Raw genomic sequence first — 10,898 nt, 5'->3', positions numbered from 1 at the left:
CTGGTCTCAAACTCCTGAGCTCAGGCAATCCACCTGCCTCAGCCTCCCAGAGTGCTAGGATTACAGGTGTGAGCCACCATGCCCAGCTGCCCTAGTGTATTTTATTTTATTTTATTTTTTTGTAGTTTTTAGCTGGGGCCGGCTGGGTTTGAACTTGCCACCTCCAGTATATGAGGCCAGTACCCTACTCCTTGAGCCACAGGCACCGCCCCCTAGTGTACTTTTTAATATCTGTCATCATTACCACCAAACACACACATACCCCTTAAAAGTGTCCTGGTTTTGATGATATAGTTAATGGATATTTATATACAGAAAATATCAAGGGTTTTAAACCTTAAGAACAATGGAGAATGTTTTTTGCTTGTTTTAAATCAGTGAGGTGTCATGTTTACATTGGTATTTTATAAAGGAAATGCTCAGATACTTGGAGAGTAATTAACTGATTGCTGATTGGCAAAGTGAATAACACTATTCCAAGGGGGAGACAGATGACAGCTTGGAGAACGACAGACACTATTAGTGGAAGTGCAAAGATATGGATGAACCAAAGACCTATTTAGAAAATAAAATGCTTAGCTAATGGTGGTGGACTGCACAGAGTGGAAGAAAGGGAGGTATCGAGGATGGTTCCTGAGTAGTATTTACTAAGATGAAATACCAAGTGAGAGAACCAAGTCTGGAGGAAGAAGCACACATTAGGATAATCTGAGTTTGAAGCTTTATGAAGCATCCAAGGAAAAGAGGTCAAATTTGGTGTATGTGTGTGAAACTGAGACATCAAGGCTAGAGTTGTGGATCTGTTGCCAGTGGTGTGGAACCTAGAATTTGAACCTTGAACAGGGATTCTTAACCTCAGCACCCCTGAAATTTGGGCCGGATAATTTTTTGTTTTGGGGACTATTCTATACAATGTAGCACATATAACAAGATCCCTGACTCTGCACCCCAGATGCCATTAACACATCTTTTCTGGCTGTAACAGCCATAGATGTTTCCACATATAGCCACTTGTTCTCAGAGGAGGGGTGACAAAATTTCCCTTATTGAAAACATGGCCTAGAATTAGGTAAGTAGCAGGGGAGGACAGGTGCCCATCACAACACTTGGCTATTTTTTTTGTCATAGTTGTCATTGTTCTTTAGCAGGCCTGGGCTGGGTTCAAACCCCCCTGCCTTGGTATTTGTGGCTGGCACCCTAACCACTGAGCTACAGGCGCTAAGCCACACCTTTGTAAATAGTTCAGGGATATGAACAATTAAGAAGCAAAGATAGTGAGAGAGAGGCCTGGACATTCCATGTGGGCACGCTAGCCCTTTTTTCTCCATTGTTCATCCACTCTTTGGTTCAGGGTAATAGATGAAGCCTCCAAATGAGGGAGTTTTTTCTAGAGGAAAGAAAACTTGTTCTGTAAACATAAATAAGGTAGAGCATAGGACTGTAAGCCAGATATAAAAATCTCTGAATGATACATGTGAACTATGAGTTTATAATGATTGCAGCTAGGAGGGGAAAGTCAGTAATCAAGTCATGATGTCCTTTTTTTTTTTTTGAGACAGAATCTCACTGTTGCCCAGGCATGAGTGCCATAGCATCAGCCTAGCTCACAGCAACCTCAAACTCCTGGGCTCAAGGGATCCTCCTGCCTCATTCTCCTGAGTAGCTGGGACTATAGGTCCCCACAACAATACCTGGCTAATTTTTCTGTTTTTAATAGAGATGGGGTCTTGCTCAGGCTGTCTCGAACTCCTGAGTTCAAGCAATCCTCCCACCTTGGCCTCCCAGAGTGCTAGGATTACAAGCCAGAGCCACCATGCCTGCACCACAATATACTCTATATTTTCAGATTTTTAAAACAACTTTGGCAATCAGTATGTACTCTATAAGCACTAATTGAAAGAGTTAAGGCAGGAATGAATAAACAAATGGGTCTCAGGAAGACAGAATTTCCCACAAGAATGGGAACAGTGATATGGAGCTGCAGTAGGGGGAAGGAAGGGTCCCTCTACTGAGCACCAAGGACGTGCTGCACCCAGAATGAAGGTCAGTTCCTTTTGAAAGCTGTAAAAGCAGCCACATCAGGACAGGGTTGCGTTTCAGTTAAAGCAAGAAGGCAGAGCATCAGAGAAGAGGTTGAGAATAACAGGTGGTATTCTGCAGGGCAGGATGAAAGTCTGGAAGAGCAGAGGAATTAGGGCACTCAGCCAGATAGGAGAGTGCAGGACCTGCCTGGATGCTCAGATGAAGAACCGACTTCTCAGGCTGGATAGCGTGACTAATGAAAACAGGCAAGACTGCCCTGCTGGAGTAATGTCATTTGGTAAAGAGATTCTGGTTATCTTTTCCTTAGTTCCTAAATTTAAGCTTTTATTTACCTAAACTGAAAGGAAGAAAAAAGAACATAGTCAGCATTCAATAGAATAGAATGAGTTTATATTTTGACAATAGCCTTTATGTAAAGCAAATTATCTCTTTTAAATTAAAGCAAATACATTTCCTCAGATCCATGATGTCATGAAATTCCATAATGCTATGTTAAACTTAATTTAAAAAATCCTTCCCCCCACTGTTGGCTGTGGCTATATGCAGTTTCTTCATTTTTGTGTTAGATACACCACTTCTCTCTTAGCAGCCCTGTGTGCCTAGATGATCACTTAATCTTCCTGAGCTCCAGCTTCCTTGTTTTTGGAACAGGGCCTGTTACATTTAACTGATAAAATTTGCGGGAAGAATGTAATGAAATTATAGACATAAAATAACTAGGGCAGGACCTAGTATATAATTAGTACTCTTCAATATTTTTGTATGTTTCATATTTTGCAACTCCGTTTGAGCTCCCTAAGATCCTTTTCCTTCTATATCTTTTTCTGGGGTAGGGGATGGCAGGGGTATGGGGATTAACTATTCTTACGATGAAAGGGTTTATTCTCTAATTCAGTTTTATGGAACAATCAGAGGAAAGAGAGAAAAGCACTCATGACAGAAATCATCAATTTGAGCAATACTCTCCCTTCTTGCGGGTTAACAGATGGCTCCTCCATGAAGCTAATGACTCTTTAAAGGGACTGAAACGTTCAGAGAGCGCCTATGGAGCCCACTGTTCTTTTCTGTAAGCCACAAAGAATATGGTTATTTAATGGGAAGCAGTAATGACTTCTTTTGTGTTCTTAATGAAAGAGCACATTTTATATCTGTAGGTATTCCTATTTTACTCTCCATGGCACTTTAAGAGTTCATAAGTGAAATTTGACATTTGGAGACTTTGAAAGGGAAAAATAGCTGTGTGTCAATGCATCATTGCTTCACACACTGTACTGGGACTCTATGCTTTATGAAGATAATAAGCTTTCATTGGCTTTAAGTTACCAAAGAGAACATCATGTAGTAATTTTCTCCTACTGTTATCGGAGGTACATTTGGATTATAGAGTAATTGGCTGCTACTTTTAGCAAAAAATCAGGTTATAGGTAATTTCATTAAAGTAAGTGGTAGTTATAGACGGCCTTCTCTCCTTGCATCTAATGCAGTTGCAGGAAGTATTAAATTTAATTTAAATCCTTAAAGGATACAATACTCGTGCCACTAATGGTTGCCCCTACTCTGCAGCTCTGCATTTCACTGGGTGTTAAGTCCCATAAAAGCATCCTGTTCCATGGGTAGTATGATGTCAATACTACCTTTTCTCAGACAGAACCTTAGAACACTCAGTGAATGCAGAAAATTTCAAGAAGGTTGTATGGCAAACGTGCCGTAAGTACAGTAAAGTTGTAATTGGTCCTCAAGGTGTTGCTTAAATGTTTTCTTCTCTTTTAAACCAAAGCCAAATAGGTTTGTCTCCATCTTTCCCAAGCATCTCTTAAAAAAATTTCCTAGTGACTATGATATTGACAAGTGCAGAGGTCAATCCTTGATCCTTTTCTGACTTGACTCCTCAGGACCAGTTGACCTAGTGATTACATCCTGTTTCTTGCATGTTCTCTATTTGGCTTCCAGGTCATCAGGTCACCACCTCTCAATTAGTTTCCCTTCTCTCTCGCTGGTTGCTCATTCCCAGTCTCTCTTACTGATCCTCTTGTCCACTTCCCTCTTTCATTTCTTTGTCTTCTTAATGTGTATTCCCCAACACCTCATTTTATTTTTAACCTCTCTTCTTGGTCAACACCAAGTAATTTTATCTAATCCTTTGGATTTTAATGACTTATCTGATGACAGCATTCAACTTAAATATTCAGCCTTATTTTCTCTGCAATCAAGAGAAACCGAATTACTCATGAAAATATCAATTTATATATCTATTTCAAATGTATTTTTACTTTCCATTTCAGATTAATGTGAAGGTACATATTGATAGGTATGATATGATTAGGTTATGTTGTTTGTGTTTGTCAGGCAAAGTCCAAGTTGAGCCCTTCACTCAGGGGGTGTGCTGTATACCCTTATGTTGTATCTGAGAGCTTACCAGTGCTCCCCTTCCCACTTGAATTTAATTGTGTTTTTATTTAATATGGGCATGTAGTTGTTTTTCTATTGGTTTCATGTTAGTATTGAATACATTGGATACTCTCTTCCATTCTCATGATAACTTTACTAGGGAGAATGTTCTTCAGTTCCATCCAGGTTAAGCTGAATTCTTTTCTTCTATTTAATTCTGCTTCTCCTCCAGCTTCTCAACTACATAATGAAAACTCTAGCCTGCCAATTGCATAAGCCAATATTTGGAGGCATCTTGACTTTTATCTTTTTCTCATGCCCCACATTTATTTCACTGGCAAATCCAGTTGACTCTACCTTAAAAATACATTCAGAATTTTACCACTTTCACCATCATCATGACTACCCTTCTGGCCCAAGCCACTATCATCTCTCTCCTGGATTTTTGTTTTTCTAATTAATCTCTGTTTCCACATTTGCTCACATTGAAACTGTAGCCTACTCTTAAATATGTCATATCATGTCAGCCGCTGGATAAACATCTTCAAGTGAATTCTCACTCTGTTCAGAATAAAATCTGAGGTGCTTACCGTGGCTGGCAGAGTTCTGTGTGATCCGGAATAAAATCTGAGGTGCTTACCATGGCTGGCAGAGTTCTGTGTGATCCGGCCTCTACTGGAGGCTTACTTCATTGTAGCCATGTGGGCCTCCTTTATCTTGGTATGGGATTTGTCAGTTATTGGCATGAAGCCATTTATCAGAATATTTGATGCCATTTATAAATTTGCTCGTCCTCAGTCACCAAGCACACACTTCCCTCAGGACCTTTGTGTTTGCTCTTTCATCTGCCTGGAAAGCTCTTTACTCCAGCATCTCATGACTTACTCTGGCTTCCTCGTGTCTTTGCTCACAGCTCACCTTTCCACTGACCCTTCTCTGACCATCTTATGTACAGTTCAGCCCTTTCCTTTATACCCACTCTTTCCCTCGCCAGTCTCTATTACTCTTCTTCATGGCACTATCTATCATACTAAAACATTTATTCACATAATGGTTTATTACTTGTCCCTCTTGTTAGAATGAGGGCTTGCTGAAGACTGGGAGCTTTGTCTCTTTCGCTCATTGCTCTATTCTTGTGTCTAGTGTAGTGTCTCACTTATACAAAGTGCTCAGTCCATATTTTGAGGATGAATAGATGAGGTGAGATTGAGTTGTTTTTTTTTTAAGCATACATCATGGTTAACCAAAACTTCTCCAGTTTTATATCCTATTTCTCATTGTTAATGTTCCTGGCCACTAAGATGAGCTGTGTTGCTAGGCTATAGAGTTTATAAGTTTTGAATGTGAGATTTGTTTTTGTTATTATTGAAGGACCAGGCTGGGACAAGTTGGCCTCAGAGATTGGACAGCCCAAATGGACAGGCAGGAGTTGAGATAGGCTCCAGATGTAGTTGATGGGAAGAAACACAGGGATATAGTTCATCTCAGTAGAAGTCTAAAAGGAAACAGAGATGTCTCTGATAGTAGAGAGAGCACATCAAATGGGAAAAGGGGTAATTCAAGCAGATGGCCTGGGTCAGGGAGATATTGCTACAGGTGGGACCTGGCCATAGAGCTGAGGGTTGGGAGAAGGACTCTAATTCCACAGTAGTAAAGAAATGTAGGAGAGACACAGAGCTCATAGATGAAAGTTTTTCTGAATCGAGGAAAGATAGGGATCCTCAGATTGATAGAACATATGGAGTCTGGAAGAGATAAACCAGTGGCAAGAAAATAAGACAGGTGGACAGTACCAAAGAGCTAGAGTTGGAAGAAACACACATCTGTATTTGTCAAAATGTGTAGGTTAATCACTTGCTTCGGAATCACAGAAGTTATTTATTAAAAATGCCTCACCTCAGCTTATTGAATCCAAAAGAATGGGCTGAAATCCTGAGCTGCTGTGGTGGCTTCATGGTAAGGATCACCTGATAGCCATTTGATAAGGAGAGGGACAAAAAGGGAAGGCACAATAGATGCGATTAGGAATTGAAAAATCATGATCAGAAAGTTTGGAATATAATATATCCTGTGAATTCTCTTGAACATGAGATTTTTGGAAGGTTTATTGATTATATATTAGAAACCAGATTTACTTTTGTTGAGATTATCATTGTGTTCTTCCAGTTCTGGTTAGGGCTAGGGAAGGATTGCACATGTACATTCATAAATGTAGTATACACATATATAGGCATGTATACATGCTTGTGTGTCTTTTCATATGAAATATATTTAGGATGACATCTTCTGTGTGCTTGTGGAGGCAGATATTGTTGTACACATTGTGCTTTGAAAAAGAAATGTATAGTTGCTCCTTACATTGTATCAGCCAGCCAGAAACCAATGGCCTGATAAGCATATCTGATCTAAAAGTCATTTATTTATTGAATAATATCACTATTTTAGAAATTACAAATGCATTGACAACTTTAATCTTGGAGATTTTACTTAAATAATATTTCTGGCTTTTGACAAATCTAAATTTATGGCAAAGCTCGTTTCCACGTTTCCCAGGAGGACTAGAATGGTGGCTATACCCTCTGTATGAAACTTTCATTCTTTAATTTGCCATAATTTTCCCCCTCCCTATGCATACTTAGTTGAGTGAGTCACTTCCTAACTTATTTGCCCGGTCCAACTGTGTGACAAAATAATTTAATTCAGTGAATTCATTAATTGTTTGACCGACTAATTGATCCACTCAATCAGGATGAGTGATTAAGTAGATTGATACAGAAATATTGCCTGACTCATGTTCTTGACAACTTTTTGAATTGAATCTTTCATTGATTATTTTGCCCTTGGACATTTAAATAAATTAAATCCAACTTCTAGGGAAAAGACGTTGGCAATAAAAGTTGGTGTTTCAACCACTACCTTAGAACACATGAGAAACGCCTCAAAACAATAAAGTATAGTGCTTTTGTGAATTTTTTTCAGATGTAATATAGACATATCAATATGAAGAGTAACATAGGAGCTAACATCCAACTCACCTTTTTAAAGAAAGAAAAAAATTGCTTCATTTGAGAAACCATTATGTATTCTGTAAATGTTTTATGATGAACATTTTTATTGCTTTATGATTTAAAAAATCCCATACATTGTGAAGGATGGAAAAGACACTGGACATGGCTGGGCTGTGGGTATAGAAAAAAGACTTGGAGGTCTAGACTTCTCACCTTCATCTGTGATTCCCCAGGGGCAGGAACTTATTTCAAAATGGTAACAGAGAAAGTGCTGAGCTTTAGATTCTGAGAAGCTAGGGGTAGTACTAGAAAAACCTAAGGATAGTGTTAGGAATCAAAGATAAGAAGAAAAGATAGGATTCAGGGGACATAAGGAAAGTCACAGGATCAAAACACAACAGTGGGTCTGACCAGTTATTGGATGGGCAAAGATTTGCTGAAAATTTATATATTTTTGCCATAATTATGGGTTATAAACAGAAATATGATAATTAGCATGTAGACATTATATTTTATTGGCCTGGTGACAGTTTTTTTTTTTTTTTGGTATGAGATTTGTCACTTGTTGGCATGAAGCCATTTATCAGAATATTTGATACCATTTATACATGAAGCACTCACAAATTAAGTATCTTTGTTAAACCAATTGATTTTTTTTTCCCAAACAAGGACAAAGCAACTCTTTTTATTAGGAAATTAATGAACCTGATATGTAGAAAATGCTGAGCTGTAGTAGCATAAATCAGAGTATCACTTTTCATTGGAAATCAATGTGTATCGGTTTTAGAAAAGAGAGTAAAACCAGATAGGAGGTAAATGATAAAATGTCAAATCAAAGTAAATGTAACAGGGAAACTGGAAATGTCGCTCTTTCAAATGACATTGTTAGATGTTACGTAATATAAAGTGCAGTCAATATGGAAGTACAGTTGTCACCAGGTACTTTTTAGTAGATATCTACAGGTGGATGAAATCATAGTTGTTGCTAATACAGATTAGCTCTGGCCCACGGTGAGGACTTACTGTTTTGTTTTTTAATGAAAGCCTGTGATCACAGAAAATGATTTTTTTTTTTTTTTGAGCTCTGTTTTAAATTGAAAGTTTGTTATGGGAGCCATAGGCAAAAGAGCGCTAGCTATGTATGAATAGATGGGGTTACCATGTCACTAAAAGCAGATAACATGGATGTCTATCCATAGACTGCTTTGTTTATAGAGAATAGCTGGCAGCGAAAATACTCATTTTGACCTTGAGTCAGCCTTGAAGGGATCAGATGTTTTTAACAAGGTCATTTTGTATCCAGTGTGAGTATATGAATATTTCAGGTTGGAAAGGAAAATAGTATACTTGAATTTTTGTTTGTTTTAAGCAGACCTTCCTTTTTAGAGCAGTTTCAGGGGCGGGGCATGGTGGCTCATGCCTATAATCTTAGCACTCTGGGAGGCCCAGGTGGGTGGACTGCTTGAGTTCAGAAGTTTGAGACCAGCCTGAGCAAGAGCAATACCCTGTCTCTACTAAAAATAGAAAAACTAGCTGGATGTTAGTCCCAGCTGCTTAGGCGGCTGAGGCAAGAGGGTAGCTTGAACCATGGGTTTGAGGTTGCTGTGAGCTATGATGACACCCATGGCACTCTACTCAGGATGACAGAGTAAGAAGACACTGTCTCAAAAACAAATTAAAAAAGTAGTTTTGGAGACCCTTGAGCCACAGTTTTGGGCCTGGGGCCATTTTGGGAGCATCTTCGTGGCATCGACCTTTTCTTCCCAACTATGGAGAACGCAAAAGGCAATGAGTGGAACTCCACGGAGAAGGCCAGAGAAGAATGTGGGAATTACAGTGTTGACCACACAGCAACAGAAACTTGCTTGGTAGAGGACCAGCAAGCTGCAAGTCATCAGACTGTATCTGCTATACCAGGAACCTCAGCAAAGGGGACCAAACGAAAAAAATCTGTCAAGGATAACAGAGAGTTCTGCTGCCCCCAAAGAAAGCAGAACATAGTGATATGCCAAAACCTCAGAGGAAGGTGCCAACTATTCCTCCAATACCCGACGAACTGCCACCGGTTAATCTGCTTCACCGGGGACACCATACAGGCCTGGTGCCAGCAATTACACCTGAGCACCAAAGGCCAGAAACTGGAGGTATATAAGCATCTATGCACACACGCTTTTCCAAATCAAAAGGATATTCCTAGCACAGCAAAAGAGGCCTAGATCCGGAAAACACTTAAAAAAAAAGTTAAATGCAGAAAAGAAAGCAATTTCCCCAGAAGGTTCTGTGCAAAGGATGTGTGCTCAGGGGACTGAGCCTCCTGCAGTAGTTCTTGCTCCTGGATTAGGTTCTCCCCCTGAAGAAGGGGGTTTGCCTATCTTGGAGTCTGCCTCTCTTCTTGAGGGAGTTAATACAGTTGTTGTGACAACTTCTGCCCCAGAGACTTTGTTGGCTTCCTGGGCCAGAATTGCAGCAAGGGCTGGGTCATCCACGGAGGCAGTGGAATCTCCCCAGAAGGACTGTGATGTCAGATGGTGTGTGGTCCATGGGAAGAGTCTCCCTGCAGACGCAGATAGTTGGGTTCACTGGCAATTTCATGCAGGACAAGCCTGGGTACCTGAAAAGAAGGCAGGGAAAGTGAGTGTGCTCTTCCTGCTTCCAGCCTGCAATTTTCCACCCCCACATCTTGAAGATAACATGTTGTGCTCCAGATGCGTCCCCAGGAACAAGGCCTTAATAAAAAGTCTCCGGTGGGAATGAAGCACTAAAAAAAGGGCATATACCTCTCTAAGATTGGAATTGGTGGCAGAAATGCTCAACAGTCGATTCCATGGTGCTACTGAGAGCTGAATGCTGGTCCTCTTCATGTGTGTTCACAGGCTGTGCAGACTGCTGGGTTGCAGATGCCATCCTCAGACCCCTGGTGGGACCTGCTGCTCCATGGGTCAGAATATAGAGACGGTTACAAAGGAAAAATATTCACAAATTTGTGAGAAAAATACTATTCATATTCAAAATTTTCTTAATACCCTGAGATTTCTATGGTTTGACTCAAGGATAAAAGCAATAGGCACTTTGACAGGGAATTTTATATAGCAAAGAATTTTCTTCCCTCCTATGAAGATACAAACAACACTAGAAGTGGTGGAGTTGGAAAATTTTCAAAACTTGTTTTATACACTGAGTAGATGTGTGGGAAGATAGGTTTGTGATGTTACAGTGTGGTTCCCCTCAAAGTGTGTTGGTTGTTAGTGGTCAGACTTTTTCATCATAATAAATAAACATTATATACCTTTAAAAAATAGTTTTAGGTTCACAGCAAAATTGACTGGAAAATAGTTACCATATTACCCCCCCCCCCAAATCAGGAACCCACAGTCTCCACTATCCACATACTGCACTATAGTGATACAGTTGTTATAATCAGTGAACTGACATTGCCACATCATTATCACCCAAAGTCCA

General features: G+C 39.8%; 1 pseudogene; it reads left to right on the top strand.

Annotated features, from left to right (window-relative positions):
* The first annotated feature begins 9,208 nt into the window (after positions 1-9,208).
* On the top strand, positions 9,209-10,193 carry LOC100952225 (annotated as a pseudogene).
* The last annotated feature ends 705 nt before the right edge of the window (positions 10,194-10,898 follow it).

This window comes from Otolemur garnettii, unplaced genomic scaffold, assembly GCF_000181295.1.
Source record: "Otolemur garnettii isolate 467f Iridium unplaced genomic scaffold, OtoGar3 scaffold00002, whole genome shotgun sequence".
Lineage (NCBI taxonomy): Eukaryota > Metazoa > Chordata > Mammalia > Primates > Galagidae > Otolemur > Otolemur garnettii.
The sequence above is the reverse complement of the archived record's forward strand: the minus strand, read 5'-3'. Positions and strand labels throughout refer to the sequence as shown.